This window comes from Silene latifolia, chromosome 9 (genome assembly GCF_048544455.1).
Source record: "Silene latifolia isolate original U9 population chromosome 9, ASM4854445v1, whole genome shotgun sequence".
Taxonomy (NCBI): domain Eukaryota; kingdom Viridiplantae; phylum Streptophyta; class Magnoliopsida; order Caryophyllales; family Caryophyllaceae; genus Silene; species Silene latifolia.
This window is the reverse complement of record NC_133534.1, coordinates 33,982,969-33,998,829: the sequence shown is the minus strand read 5'-3', so window position 1 is coordinate 33,998,829 and position 15,861 is coordinate 33,982,969.

Here is a 15,861-nt window from a genome sequence, read left to right as displayed (position 1 = left end):
CGCAAAGTTAGTGAAAAGTAATCACAACGGTTACTTTTGAAACCCGTTGTTAAAACTTATTTGACAACGGTTGTTGTTTTACAACCGTTGTTAAAACGTATTTGACAACGGTTGTTGTTTTAAAACCGTTGTTAAAACTTATTTAACAACGGTTGTTGTTTAATAACCGTTGTCAATACCTTCCATACTATAAACCACACAAACACAAATCTGCTACAGCCACAAAACACAAACCTTAATACACAAACACAAACACAAACACAACAGACAAACACAAACACAAACACAAAACACACACTTTCTCATCGTCTCTTTCTCTCTTTCTCATCGTCGCTTTATCTTCTCGCCGTCACTGTTGATTTCATCGTCTCTTACTTCCTCTAATTATCAGGTAAATCTCGCCGTCACTGTTGGTTTCATCGTCTTTCATCGTCATTATTTTCTTTTTCTAATTATTTCATTTGCATGTGTATGTGTTTTTATCGACCATTATGTTATTTCTTTAAGTATTATTCGCTTAATTAGCTAGTAAAACAAATTAAATAAACTAAAACAAAGAAGAAGCAAAATGATAGAGAGGAATGCATGATAAACATAATTAATTAATATATATATATATATATATATATATATATATATATATATATATATATATATATATATATATATATATATATATATATATATATATATATAGGCGGGATCTCGTGAGTTTGGTTCTTATGGTGAGTTGTGAGTTTGTATGCTTTAAAATCTAGACCATTGAAAATAATACAATCAACGCTCTCCAATTAAAGCACGTCAATCATTAATTTCCCAAATTTATTCATTCAGCCAATTCTTTGACTATTACAATTCTCTCTCTTCTCTATTGCTTCCTGTCTTCTTTATCCAAAATCGAATTCGACTTCATATTTCTTCAATTTTACTGCGATTTTTTCCCTTTTTCAGCTTATATTGTATTCTTGCATCTCTTCCTCAAATTTCCCCCAATTTTTCTCTCTTTATGTCTCTTCGATCCATCTCTAATATAATGACATCGCTTGGTAAGCCGGTGGTGCAAAACCATGCTTGGCGTTTAGATGGTGTACTTGGTGATTTCTCACTACTTGTCATTTATATAATCTACTCTTTTACTTTCTGTATGTGTTTTGTGTAGTTTGATTTGGTGTGGAACTTTAATTTGTAACGAAAAAAATCAAATCAAAAGAGAAGCAAAGAAATGATTGATCTATGTATGGAAAAAAGGGTGAGGATGTATGACTGTATAAGTAAGTGGGGAAGAGCGGATATGTGTTGCGAACCGGTTGACAGCGACGACGTGTGCACTGGGAGTGCAATTATGATGCGATTGTTGTGTTCTTTCTTTGTCGTGGTTCTTTGTTGGTGTTGTTGATGCGAGTTGCGTTGTTTCGTCATTCTTTGTTATGATTGAGATGACGATGGTATGGTGGTTGTCGGGGTTGCGGTCGATGATGGAGGAATGGTAACGGTGGTGGAATCGGTGGGTCATTTATTCGCATTTTTGTTTGGTTGTCGAGGGCGTGGTGATGATAATGGAGGTGAGCATGAGTGAAGATGAATAATAATGTCACGGTGGTGATTGCTGCTGTTGCTTGGTGTCGTGGTCAGATGGAGTTGTCGTGCTGCCATGGTGGTTGATGCTAGGTTTATGTCTGGTTTTCGGATTGTGGGGTTGTGTGAGGCAGAGGAGGTAAAGCTTGGCTGATTTGGGTCGAGTTGATGATGGTAATGGCGGGTTTTATTGGGGATGAATATGAGTTTTTATGATGAGGAAACTTTTGGTGTTGATAATGTGGGTTCTAATGATCTAACAGCACAATAATATCAGAGTAACAGTACAATAATACAAGAATAACATCACAATAACAGTAGAATAACATCACAATAATACGTGCTAAAAAAAAGAAAAAAATCAAAGTCGTTAAAAAAAAATCAAAGTGATAGCGGAATAACATCACAATAACAGCAGAATAACAGTAGAATAACATAAGAGTAAAAAAATCAAAGTAGTAAAAAAAAAGTGACACCGGAATAACATCACAATAACAGCAGAATAACAGTAGAATAACAGCACAATAACACGTGGTAAAAAAAAAAAATCAAAGTCGTAAAAAAATTCATAGTAACAATGAAATAACATCACAATAACAATGAATAACAATAACAAAGACAATAACATATGGTAAAAAAAAGAAAAAAAAATCAAAATCGTAAAAAAATCAAAGTAATGATGAGAATAACATCACAATAACAAATGGAATAACAATAACAAAGACAATAACATGTAAAAAAAAAGAGAGAAAAAAATCAAAGTCGTAAAAAAATCCAGGTAAAAAAAAAAAGCACAATAATAGCATAATAACACGAGGTAAAAAAATAAGAGTAAAAAAATTTCAAGTAAAAAAATTCCGGTACAAAAAGAAAAAGAAAAAAGGTAACATAATGAGTAAATTAAAGAAAAACATAAGAGAAAACAAAAATCAAAGTGGTAAAAAAAGCATAATAACACGAGGTAAAAAAAAAAAAAAATTAAAGTAAACAAAAAGTAACATTAGAAAAAGAAAAATAAGTAAATGATAATGATGGTTTTATATACGTAAAGATTTGATCTTGGCCACTCATCTCTAATATAATCTAGTGGTTGAGATTCCCCAACTCACAACTCACCATAAGAACCAAAATCACCAAATCCAATCTCTCTCTCTCTATATATATATATATATATATATATATATATATATATATATATATATATATATATATATATATAGAGATTTAGGATCCTAGGTGAACGATCACTCAGTCTGAAAACGGTGAGAACGACCTTTATATTAATTATTACTAACCATAGGTATATACTCCGTATTAAATTAAAATACCCACATATTTTCCACCCATCTTCTCGCAATCTCAAGACCCAACCATCGTGATACAACTAGAATCACCGACGAACTGTATCATCAACAACATCATTTCAATGGCAAAATCGCAAAAAAAAAAAAAATTATTTCATTGTCTTCAATTACTCCAATTCGTAATGGTTAATGGTGATTTGTGTAATTGGGAGTTTATCAATCAATCCGATTGTAATTAGCGAACGTCGATGCCGTTTTTGATGTTCAGAGCTTCGATCTTGATGATTCTATACATTCTCTTTCCTATGAGTCTTCATCCGATCATGATGATCAAGATGATCATGTCGACCCAGTGGCATCAGACAATGTCACACTACTCGCATAACTAAAGATCTCCATTATCGTCACTTTTGCTTTCTCCTTCCAACGATCATCACAGTCGGAGCTCTAATCAACTTTTCTATCCATACTTTTCTAGCCTCAAACGTGCCAATCCCAAACACATTGATCTACGGCGACCGTCGTCAAACACTCTTCCCCTTCTTAAAAATTCGCTACATAATATGAAACTAGTGTATCTAATTTCTATATTGATGTATCTAAAACCAAATTAAATGTACCTAGTAACTAATTATGTGTATCTATGGTAGATACATTAAAACAACCATTAGATACATCAAGGACTAGTGTAGATACATCGAAATAAATTGGACATCAACGAAGCAGAGAAGGAGGTAAGGTACTTGACTCCGGCGACTTGTTGTCTGCCGCTCAGTAATTCCACTTCCCGTATAGTGCTCAGCAGTTTGATGGAACGACGATAGGGCGTCATCGGAATAGTCGGGGAAAAGGGAGCACCGTGACCGACATATGGTTGTTTGGTGTTTCTATGGCCGGCAACGTAAAATACCGTCTCCGTCGGATCATCTGAGCAGGTCCGATGGGTGGTGGAGGGATAAAGGAATTTTGGGGAAATAAAGTGGATAAGGACTCTTGGTTAATGAGAATGGTACTCTGGCAGGGAGTATTGAAAAATTGTTATTGAAAAATTGTTTTATCGGGAGAGAAAATGAGGTTGGTGTGGATTATTTAGCTTGTTCACCGTTCTCACCGAATGATCGTTCTCACCGGGATCCACTTTCTCTCTCTCTCTCTCTATATATATATATATATATATATATATATATATATATATATATATATAGAGAGAGAGAGAAAAGAAAAAGAGATCGGTGAGTCCACCCAATTTTATTGAGTCACTGTAAGTCTCTTTGGACCATTGAAAAGATGAGATGAGGGTTGAGATTGGAAGGGAAAAGGGAGGGATTAGTGCTAAAATTAGGGGATCAATCCTAATTAATCACTTTCCCTCACTACCTTCACTAATCAAACCCTAATTTGACTATAAAACCCTTCTTTTTCCACCCACTTCTCTCTCATCTCACAATTATCCTCCCCCTCATCTCTCTAAAAACCAAAAAAATCTCAAATCCTCTCAAAAATCCAACAAAATTCAAAAACCAAATAATTCAAAAAAAATTTCCCCCTCTTCCTTACCTACCCGACCCCACGACCAACACCGACAACCTCTCGCAGCCCACGACCCACCACACACCACAACAACCACCTCCACCACCGCCACTACCCTACTTCCTCCTCCTATCAGATCTGCCACCATGACTCACCACGCACCACAAAAACCACGACCACCAAGCCACCACCTCAAGCAGACCACCACCAACCACGCCACACACCACATCCCCTATCACCAGCCGACCACGACAACCACACCACCACCCTTTCTGTTTTTTCTCCAGATCTGCCGCTGCCTCATCTCCCTTCACAACCACCATGCACCGCGCCACCGCCGCACATCACCACATACCGCCACCTTCCTTCTTCCTCCTTTATCCGTCACCCAGATCTGCAACAACAACAACCCGACAATTTCAAATTTTCTCCTTTTTTTTTGTTCCTGCTGTTTCGTGTTACTGTTTTATTTCAATTTTTTTTTTTTTTTTTTTTTTTTCTGATTTCGATAAATTTTGTTGTTTTAGTAAGTGTATTTGTTTTCTACTTTGAAAAACAAACAATTGGATGGTGTTTGTTGTACTGATGGTGTTTGTTGTTTTAGTAAGTGTGTTTGTTTTAGTAAGTGTATTTTTTTTTCTGATTTCAACTTGTCTTTTCTTTATTGTGTTTCTTGTACTGATGGTGTTTGTTGTCGTTTTTTTTTTTTTTTTTTTTTTTTTTTTTTTTTTTAACATAAAAAGATGGTGTTTTGTTAGTTGTGGGTGTTTGTTTATATATATCCAAGTCGATTTTATTCATATTCAAACCCAGATTTAGAAAATAGGAAGTATGAGTACATTTTTTCAAATTTCGTATTTTAAATATCACTTTGTCTTGTTAAATTTACACTTGTATCACATTTACGCTCGCATTTCTATAAATTTACACTTGTATTTCCTCACATTTACACTCACATTTCTTTACATTGACACTCATATTTCTTTACATTTACACTCATATTTTTTACATTTACACTCATATTTTTTACATTTACACTCATATTTTTTACATTTACACTTGTATTTCCTCACATTTACACTCGTTTTTATTTAAATTTACACTTGTATCTCCTCACATTTACACTCGTATTTCTCTTAAATTTACACTTGTATCTCCTCACATTTACACTCGTATTTCTTTAAATTTACACTCATATTTCTTAACATTTACAGTCATATATCTTAACATTTACACTTGTACTTCTTTACATTTACACTTGTATTTCTTTACATTTACACTCGTTAAAATTATATAAATTTGCACTCATATATTTTTGTGGATATGAGTTGGTGGGAGAGGACGATGATGGTGGCGTTTTTTGGTAGTCGGACTAAAGTTTTACTCGTAAAGGACAAAGTTACACTTATAAAGGACCAAATTCACACTCAAAGGACAAAAGTTACACTCTAAAACCTTCAAATTGACTAAAAAATTAAATTTACACTCTTAAAATGTTACATTTACACTCGTAAAACATCACATTTACACTTGTAAAATGTTAAAATTATATAAATTCAAAATTTCCGTCACCAAAAATCAAATTTACACTCTTAAAATGTTACATTTACACTCGTAAAACATCACATTTACACTTGTAAAATGTTAAAATTATATAATTTCAAAATTTCCGTCACAAAAAATCAAATTTTACACTCTTAAAATGTTACATTTACACTCGTAAAACATCACATTTACACTTGTAAAATGTTAAAATTATATAAATTCAAAATTTCCGTCACAAAAAATTAAATTTACACTCTTAAAATGTTACATTTACACTCGTAAAACATCACATTTACACTTGTAGAATGTTAAAATTATATAATTTCAAAATTTCCGTCACAAAAAATCAAATTTTACACTCTTAAAATGTTACATTTACACTCGTAAAACATCACATTTACACTTGTAAAATGTTAAAATTATATAAATTCAAAATTTCCGTCACAAAAAATTAAATTTACACTCTTAAAATGTTACATTTACACTCGTAAAACATCACATTTACACTTGTAGAATGTTAAAATTATATAATTTCAAAATTTCCGTCACAAAAAATCAAATTTTACACTCTTAAAATGTTACATTTACACTCGTAAAACATCACATTTACACTTGTAAAATGTTAAAATTATATAAATTCAAAATTTCCGTCACAAAAAATTAAATTTACACTCTTAAAATGTTACATTTACACTCGTAAAACATCACATTTACACTTGTAAAATGTTAAAATTATATAAATTCAAAATTTCCGTCACAAAAAATTAAATTTACACTCTTAAAATGTTACATTTACACTCGTAAAACATCACATTTACACTTGTAAAATGTTAAAATTATATAAATTCAAAATTTCCGTCACAAAAAATCAAATTTACACTCTTAAAATGTTACATTTACACTTGTAAAACATCACATTTACACTTGTAAAATGTTAAAATTATATTTCCGTCACATTTACACTTGTAAAACTCATACAACATTACATTTACACTTCTGAAATCTAAAACTCAAAACTGATTAATTAGGGGCTAGAGAGAGAAAGAAAAATTAATTAGTGTGTAGAAATTTGATTAGTGGTAATTTTTTTTTGGTAATTTTCAATCTCAACCATCCATCTCAATCCAACCATCCACATTTTTTTCCTTTTCTTTTTAAAGGCCTTTAATCAAATTCATCTCAACCTTCCATTTAGTCCATCCAATGGCCCTTAAAGGGACTTATGGACTCAATTTGAGAGGAGGACTCATTAGATTTTACCTCTCTCTATATATATATATATACCAAGTACAGCGGATCTTTTTACAGTAGCAACATAGTATAAGAACGAGGACGCACACCCAAGTGCTCATTATAAGTGATTGGGATATTACCACGAAATTGTTTAATCTGAACTGGTAACTGTACGGAGATGACAAAAAACGCCTAGCGCCTATCCATGGCATAACGGCAAAACGGTGTCTCTCCTTCCGTAGTTACCAATTCAGTTTGAACAAAATGCGTACCCTCACTAAACCTTCTTATTTTATGTTGATAGGTAATAAAACCATCTTAAAATAATAACACATCCATGGTTTAATATATAACTTAATCAAGTGTCGTCATAATTCAATAAAGGATTTAGCCTATTAGGCTCATCTTTAGAGTAAATTAAAATAAATTTAAAACAAGAAAAAAATAAAAACAAGAAAACTTACAAACTTAGATTGTGCTCAGTATAGAAGACTAACGGTTGACGAGATTTTATTAATAAGAAAGAAGATTTACAAGGGGGAGAGAGAGAGGGAGCTAAGAGAGAGGGATAGGAGAAGCCTGCCTCTAAACTAAACTAAGTGCTTGTTTATATAGGCAAAATAGAAACTATTTACAAATAGTACAAATACACTTTATTAGTGTTTTTCACTATTGCACTTTATTAGTGCTAATCCTGTATTATCACCTGTATTATTGCATGCGTCTTTAAACAAAGTGGCCTTTACTCCACTGTTTTTTCTTTGTCTTTTGATTTGGCCTCTTTGGCCTTTTTATTGAGTATTTTTTCCTCTATCAATAACTGGACATCTATTTCTTCTTCCATTTCTTGAGCATCTTGAAGGAGTTCAAACGTATTTTTGCTATTGGATGCTGTAGATTTTGTCATTGACACATCGCTTGTCTGGGATTTATTATCCTCATGCATTTGTCTTTGGGCTAAAGCCTTTTCTCGCCAACTTAGAATAATAGCTAACAATTTCACTTTAGTTTTATTTTCTCGCTTGAAATAATTCTCCGGATAGTCGGTGTTCTTCTAATTCACCGATTTCTTGAAAGATTGAAAATGATCAAACTATCAATCTTGTCTTGGATTAAATTGATAGTGTAAATACATTTTAACTCATTTGTATCTTTATCTTGTCTCATCATTGCATCCCAAAAGCGAGAATAAGATTCTCTTTTTAAACAAAATAAATTGAGATCATTATAACCTGTTTTGGGAATAAATTTCCAAATCCAGGGAATAGAAAATTCAATGAAGAAATTTAATTGAATAATGCCAGGAATATTATCCTGATCCGTTTCTGGAAGCAAATCTTTCCATTCGTCATAAAGATTTTTAAACATTGGTGGTAAAATGTCTTCATGAGTGCCATAAAATTGCCACCATTTTATTAACCAATTTGGTAAATTTTGGTTAAAGACTTCCGGATAAATTTTTATGAGCCATGTGTGGCTCTTTGTAGGGTTTTCATATAGAAAAACTTTGTCAAAAGCCTGGATATAATCCCAGTAATTGTATTCAACTTTGACATTATTTTTGTTGATTAAGGTTTTGGAAGTGGATGGGGTAATTCCCCATTCTTCTATGGATATTATCCTCTTGATATTAATTTTTGAAAATTTAAAGAAATTTCCTGGATCTTCCCAATGAGATAAATGGCATTCATTTTCAGATAGGATTCCTTCATAAAAACCTCGACTTTTATAAGTCTCCATAGGAAAATGATTATTCGTTAAATAGCGGTTATATAATAACCAGGGATTTTCTTCCCATTTCTTATCGGAATTTTGGAGTATAATAATCTCCCTTTCTTCTGGTGATTTCACCATTTTCTCTTTATCATCAAGAGAATCTTTCATAATTTTTTTGAAGGATGGCGAACTTATATTAAGTTCTTTCTGCTTCCATATTTGGAATTCATCATAATCTTCTTTTGTGATATTATCACATAAATTTTTGGCTATTAGCCTTTTCCCACCATATTGTGCCAAGGTATTACTTGGTCTTGTAAAACCAGATGATGAACCTGGTTCTGGGTTATTCCCATAATTATTTGAGGATGATTGTCCTGGGTTATTCCCATATATGATTATTGAGGATGATTGCCGTCCTCTCCCTCTATTAGAAGGATGCATAAAACGGCCACGGCCACGGCCTCGACCAAAATCCATTCCTGAAACAAATAACAAACTCTTATAGAGTTAAATACTCCCTTCTTAAGAAATCAGGGAGATGATTATCAGATCCTTTTTTATAATGGATTTCAAAATCAAAAGGGGCTAAATGTGCTTGCCACCTTGCAAACATTTGCTTGGAAACATCATGTTTAAAATCTTTTTGAAACATAAATTTTGCAGAACTACAATCAGTTCTTATTGTAAATTTCTGGTTATATAAATCATTTTGAAATTTTAAAACACATCTGACTATGGCTAAAACTTCTTTAGCAATAGTTGCATAATTTGATTGTGCAGAATTCCATTTTCCTGAATAAAAACGGACTAAAAATTCATGTTTACTATTGGGATCTATTTGTTTAAGGATCCCTCCATAACCAATATCTGAAGCATCAATTTCAATTATCTTTTCCCAATGAGGGTTTGCCAAACTAAGACATGGTAAAGATATAACTTTGCTTTTAATTTTCCTGACGGCTTTAGTGTGATCATTGGACCAGGCACAGGGATTCTTTTTCAACCTGTCATATAAAATAGCTGTGTCTTTCGCTAAATCATTATAATATGGTGAAATATAATTCAGACTCCCTAAGAATCTTTGAAGCTGAGTCTTGTCAGTAATTTCATCTGGGAATTTAGACCCAAATTCAATACTTCTATTAATTGGAATAATTTGACCTTTCTCAATATTATGACCTAAAAATCTGATTTTAGTCTGGAATAAAGACATTTTAATTTTGGAAATAACTAAACCATTAGATATAACAATTTTTTTGAAAATATCTAAATGTTTAAAATGTTCTTCTATATTCATGGAGAAGACAAGAATATCATCAATATAAACTATGATAAAATGACTAAAATTGTTAAAAATGTCATTCATAATCTTTTGGAATTCTGATGGAGTATTTTTCAAACCAAAAGGCATAACATGCCATTCATATTGTCCAAAAGGAACATTGAAAGCAGTTTTATATCTGTCTGCTGGGTCGATTTGAATCTGCCAATAACCAGATTTTAAATCAAATTTAGAGAATATTAGAGCTTTATATAAACGATCTAATAAATCTTTTTTATTGGGTATTGGATATCTAATCCATTTTAAGACCTTATTTAAAGGTTTATAATTAATGACTAATCTAGGAACTCCTCGTTCCTTTTCAGCATTTTTGTTAACATAAAAAGTTGTGCAAGACCATGGTGATTTGGATGGTCCAATAAGTTTTTTCTCTATAAGAGAACTTATTTCTTTTTTGCAAAATTCTAAATATTCTGAATTCATTTGACAAGGTCTAGCCTTGGTAGGAACATTTTCTTCCCTAAAATCTTCTTCATAAGGAAGATTTACTATATGCTTCTTTCTATTCCAAAAAGCATTAGGATGATCATTGCAAATGGATAAGGAAAACTGGTTTTCAATATCCATAATTTTTTGTTTTAATCTAGGATTATTAAGTTTTTGATCTATAGTCAAAATATTAACTTCATGTTTTAAAAAGCTTAATTGATTTTCTTTTAAAGAAATTTTTTTATAAATCTCATTTATAGCTTTTATAAAAGGTTTCATGATAAAACTGAAAGTTATGATTTTTCCTTGATAATTTGCAGTTAAATTCTTATTATCTGCAGTAAAAGGATAAATCTTTGTTATAAAAGGTGTTCCAAGAATAATAGGAACTGAGAGTTTATTTTTGACTAAAAGAAAACTTAAAGGAATGCAGGTGTTATTAACACATATATCAGCTTTTGGGAGTTTAAATTCAATATCTAACTTATCTCCTCCTGCTTGAGATAAACTATGAGTAGTTTTGACAAAATATCTGAAGGAGCTGTTACTTTAAATTTTACCAAAATTCTGAAGGAGCTGTTACTTTAAATTTTGGCAATAACCATACTAGACCTAGAAGTAGTACTTCAAGAATGACTAGATCTTTTTCTAATAGGACTTTTATTTCAGCCCTTGATCAAGATTTAGATATGCCTAGTACATCTAGGTGTTCAACTTCTCAATTAAGAGATGAAGATTTTATTGAAACAGATGAAGATGTTTTAAGAATGCATTCTGATAAAATTTTAAGACGACATTCTAAAAAAGAAGCGGACACATTGTCCCAAATGAGTTATACTGATGATTAAGAAGGCCTTACTAGATTTTTCTCCTGGTTCAATAACCAGAAAACTAATTAGTAATGAATTTTAATCTCCTATTTGGGAAAAATTTAGAAATTGGTTTTTTCATAATTTTAATGAAAAACAACAAGACATCTTGCAAGATGAGTTTTATGAATACCGCAAATCGAAGAAATGCGATTATTTATTTTGTCCCTTGGTATTGTTCAACTTATTTATATAATCATTTAACTATTCTTGAAAGAAATTTTGAACTTCTCAATGGTAATGAAGTTAAGGGAGTTTATCCTCCTCTTAAGAAGTTTAAATTAGATGGGTGTTCTTACATGCCCCTTTCAAAAATTTATGAAGACGGAATTATTACCACGACTACTAAACATTTAAATTATTTAAGTGAACAAAATAATTATGCTAATCTATCTTTAAAAATTCTTGGTGAACATGTTACAGATTTACACCATAAGGCTAATAAAGTCATAAATCTTCTTAATCAAGTCATTCAAAATACCAAGATCAAGACCCTTCTTCTTCTTCGCAAGAAATAACTCCTATTATCAAAAATCCTCCTGAAATAAAGAATTTTAAATTTTTATCTGACATTAAAAACGAACAACTTATAAGTCAGTTGGCTGATAAGGTTGCAAATTTAAAGTTGCAAACTTTAAATGAAAAATTCAATCCGAATTTCAAAGATGATTTGAATGTTGTTTCAAAAAATAAATGGGGTCAAAAACCTATTAATACTCTATACTATAATAGAAGACCTTCACCTGTTGATATTGGACAGGAAGAAAATGCTGAGATTATTGGACATAGTTATAGTGGATCTCATATCTATGAATGGAATATAGATTATTTTGCTGAAAAACAAATTCACAACCATTGCCATAGAATGCTTATGTATTCTCAAGTTTGTAAAAATGCTAATAATAGTGATTCCACTGTTGCTAAAATGATAGCATCAGGATTCACCGGTCAACTTAAAGGATGGTGGGATAATTACCTCACTAATGAACAAAAAACAACTATTATTACTAATACAGAAATTAAAGATGAAGTGCCCACAGAAACTGCGGTTTACACTTTACTTGTTAATATACTTGATCATTTTACTGGCCAATTGGGGAATAATTATGATTCCACAAGAACTCTTTTACAAAATTTTAGATGTAAAACTTTAACGATTTTAGGTGGTACAAAGACACCTTCCTTAGCGAGTTATGCTTTTACCTAATGCAATAGCTTTCATTGGAAAGGTAAATTTATTGATGGTCTACCACACTTATTTGCTGAAAGAATTAGAAAAATTCTTCGTGGAGAAAATCCTTCTATTAATTACGAAAAATATAATTATGGTCACCTTATTAAAGCTTGTACAAATTTGAAGGAATAAACCTTTGTAATGAGATTAAATTAAATCAAGAACTCAAACATCGAAACATTATTGAAAGAAACCAATTAGGTGAATTTTGTGAACAATTTGGTATGGATATGCCTTCTACTTCTCGTAGAAAACAAAACAAAAGTAATGATAGAATCTATTCTCCTAGATATAAAAAGAAAAGATATTCAAAAACTAAACTTGAAGAAAAAACTTATCGAAAAAATCAGAGAAAATTCCATAAAAAGCATTATAAGAAAAGGGGTTATATACCTTCAAAAGAAATAAGGTGTTTTAAATGCAATAAAAAGGGTCATATGGCAATCAATTGCTGGACCCAAAAAAAATTAATAATCTTGATATAGATGATGATCTTAAAGACAAGATTTCAAAATTATTTCTTAATGAACCAGATCTACAGAGTGAAACAGAAACTATGTCTGATAATTCTAGTAGTTCTAGTAATAATCTTAAAATCCTTAAAAATGATTCTTTTTACACGCATGTAGTTCCGCAAATCGCTAATTCGAGAATGTGAACCCTGTGGACAGGGAAAAGCTTGTATTAATCCCAAAAAAGATGATTTCTTTAATCTTTTATCCAATTTTCAAGATGTCAAATTACAGGTTCTCACCAATAATGATTGGTTGGATGTTTTAAAAGCCATCCCAAGTGCTGATTTAAGATCACAAATTATCGAAAATATACCGAGCACTTCTCATAATAATTTTGATTATGGAAAACAGAGTTTTACAGAAGAAAAACCTTATTCTTTAAATGAAGTTTATAAACGTCTTCAAAATAAAAACACGACTTCTAATCCTTCTTCTTTACAAGATATTTTGAAAGAGATGGATAATTTAAAATCTGAGATTAAACTTCTAAAAATTGAAGAACAAAGAAATGATACAAGAATTTCTAATCTTGAACAACTTTTTATTTTTCAAAATGATTTGCTAAATAATGATCAAGAATCTAATGGCAAAAAAGTTGATAACCATGAGATTCCTATTCTTAACCCTGATGGTAAGGATCAAGCTATGCAACTTGTTGATACTCTCCCGAACTTGAGAAAAATAAAAATTTCTCCAAACCATAAATATGGTTCTTTGGACAAAAATGGTATGTTAAGATTCTTCTTAGAATTAATAATCAATTTTCTAAAGAATTTATTGCTTTAATTGATACTGGAGCAGATTTAAATGTTATACAAGAAGGAGAAATTGACTCCAGATATTTTGTCAAAACTACTCATAGTTTATCTCAAGCAGGAGGAGATAAATTAGATATTGAATTTAAACTCCCAAAAGCTGATATATGTGTTAATAACACCTGCATTCCTTTAAGTTTTCTTTTAGTCAAAAATAAACTCTCAGTTCCTATTATTCTTGGAACACCTTTTATAACAAAGATTTATCCTTTTACTGCAGATAATAAGAATTTAACTGCAAATTATCAAGGAAAAATCATAACTTTCAGTTTTATCATGAAACCTTTTATAAAAGCTATAAATGAGATTTATAAAAAAATTTCTTTAAAAGAAAATCAATTAAGCTTTTTAAAACATGAAGTTAATATTTTGACTATAGATCAAAAACTTAATAATCCTAGATTAAAACAAAAAATTATGGATATTGAAAACCAGTTTTCCTTATCCATTTGCAATGATCATCCTAATGCTTTTTGGAATAGAAAGAAGCATATAGTAAATCTTCCTTATGAAGAAGATTTTAGGGAAGAAAATGTTCCTACCAAGGCTAGACCTTGTCAAATGAATTCAGAATATTTAGAATTTTGCAAAAAAGAAATAAGTTCTCTTATAGAGAAAAAACTTATTGGACCATCCAAATCACCATGGTCTTGCACACTTTTTTATGTTAAAAATGCCGAAAAGGAACGAGGAGTTCCTAGATTAGTCATTAATTATAAACCTTTAAATAAGGTCTTAAAATGGATTAGATATCCAATACCCAATAAAAAAGATTTATTAGATCGTTTATATAAAGCTCTAATATTCTCTAAATTTGATTTAAAATCTGGTTATTGGCAGATTCAAATCGACCAAATGAGATGATATAAAACTGCTTTCAATGTTCCTTTTGGACAATATGAATGGCATGTTATGCCTTTTGGTTTGAAAAATGCTCCATCAGAATTCCAAAAGATTATGAATGACATTTTTAACAATTTTAGTCATTTTATCATAGTTTATATTGATGATATTCTTGTCTTCTCCATGAATATAGAAGAACATTTTAAACATTTGGATATTTTCAAAAAAATTGTTATATCTAATGGTTTAGTTATTTCCAAAACTAAAATGTCTTTATTCCAGACTAAAATCAGATTTTTAGGTCATAATATTGAGAAAGGTCAAATTATTCCAATTAATAGAAGTATTGAATTTGGGTCTAAATTCCCAGATGAAATTACTGACAAGACTCAGCTTCAAAGATTCTTAGGGAGTCTGAATTATATTTCACCATATTATAATGATTTAGCGAAAGACACAGCTATTTTATATGACAGGTTGAAAAAGAATCCCTGTGCCTGGTCCAATGATCACACTAAAGCCGTCAGGAAAATTAAAAGTAAAGTTATATCTTTACCATGTCTTAGTTTGGCAAACCCTCATTGGGAAAAGATAATTGAAACTGATGCTTCAGATATTGGTTATGGAGGGATCCTTAAACAAATAGATCCCAATAGTAAACATGGATTTTTAGCCCGTTTTTATTCAGGAAAATGGAATTCTGCACAATCAAATTATGCAACTATTGCTAAAGAAGTTTTAGCCATAGTCAGATGTGTTTTAAAATTTCAAAATGATTTATATAACCAGAAATTTACAATAAGAACTGATTGTAGTTCTGCAAAATTTATGTTTCAAAAAGATTTTAAACATGATGTTTCCAAGCAAATGTTTGCAAGGTGGCAAGCACATTTAGCCCCTTTTGATTT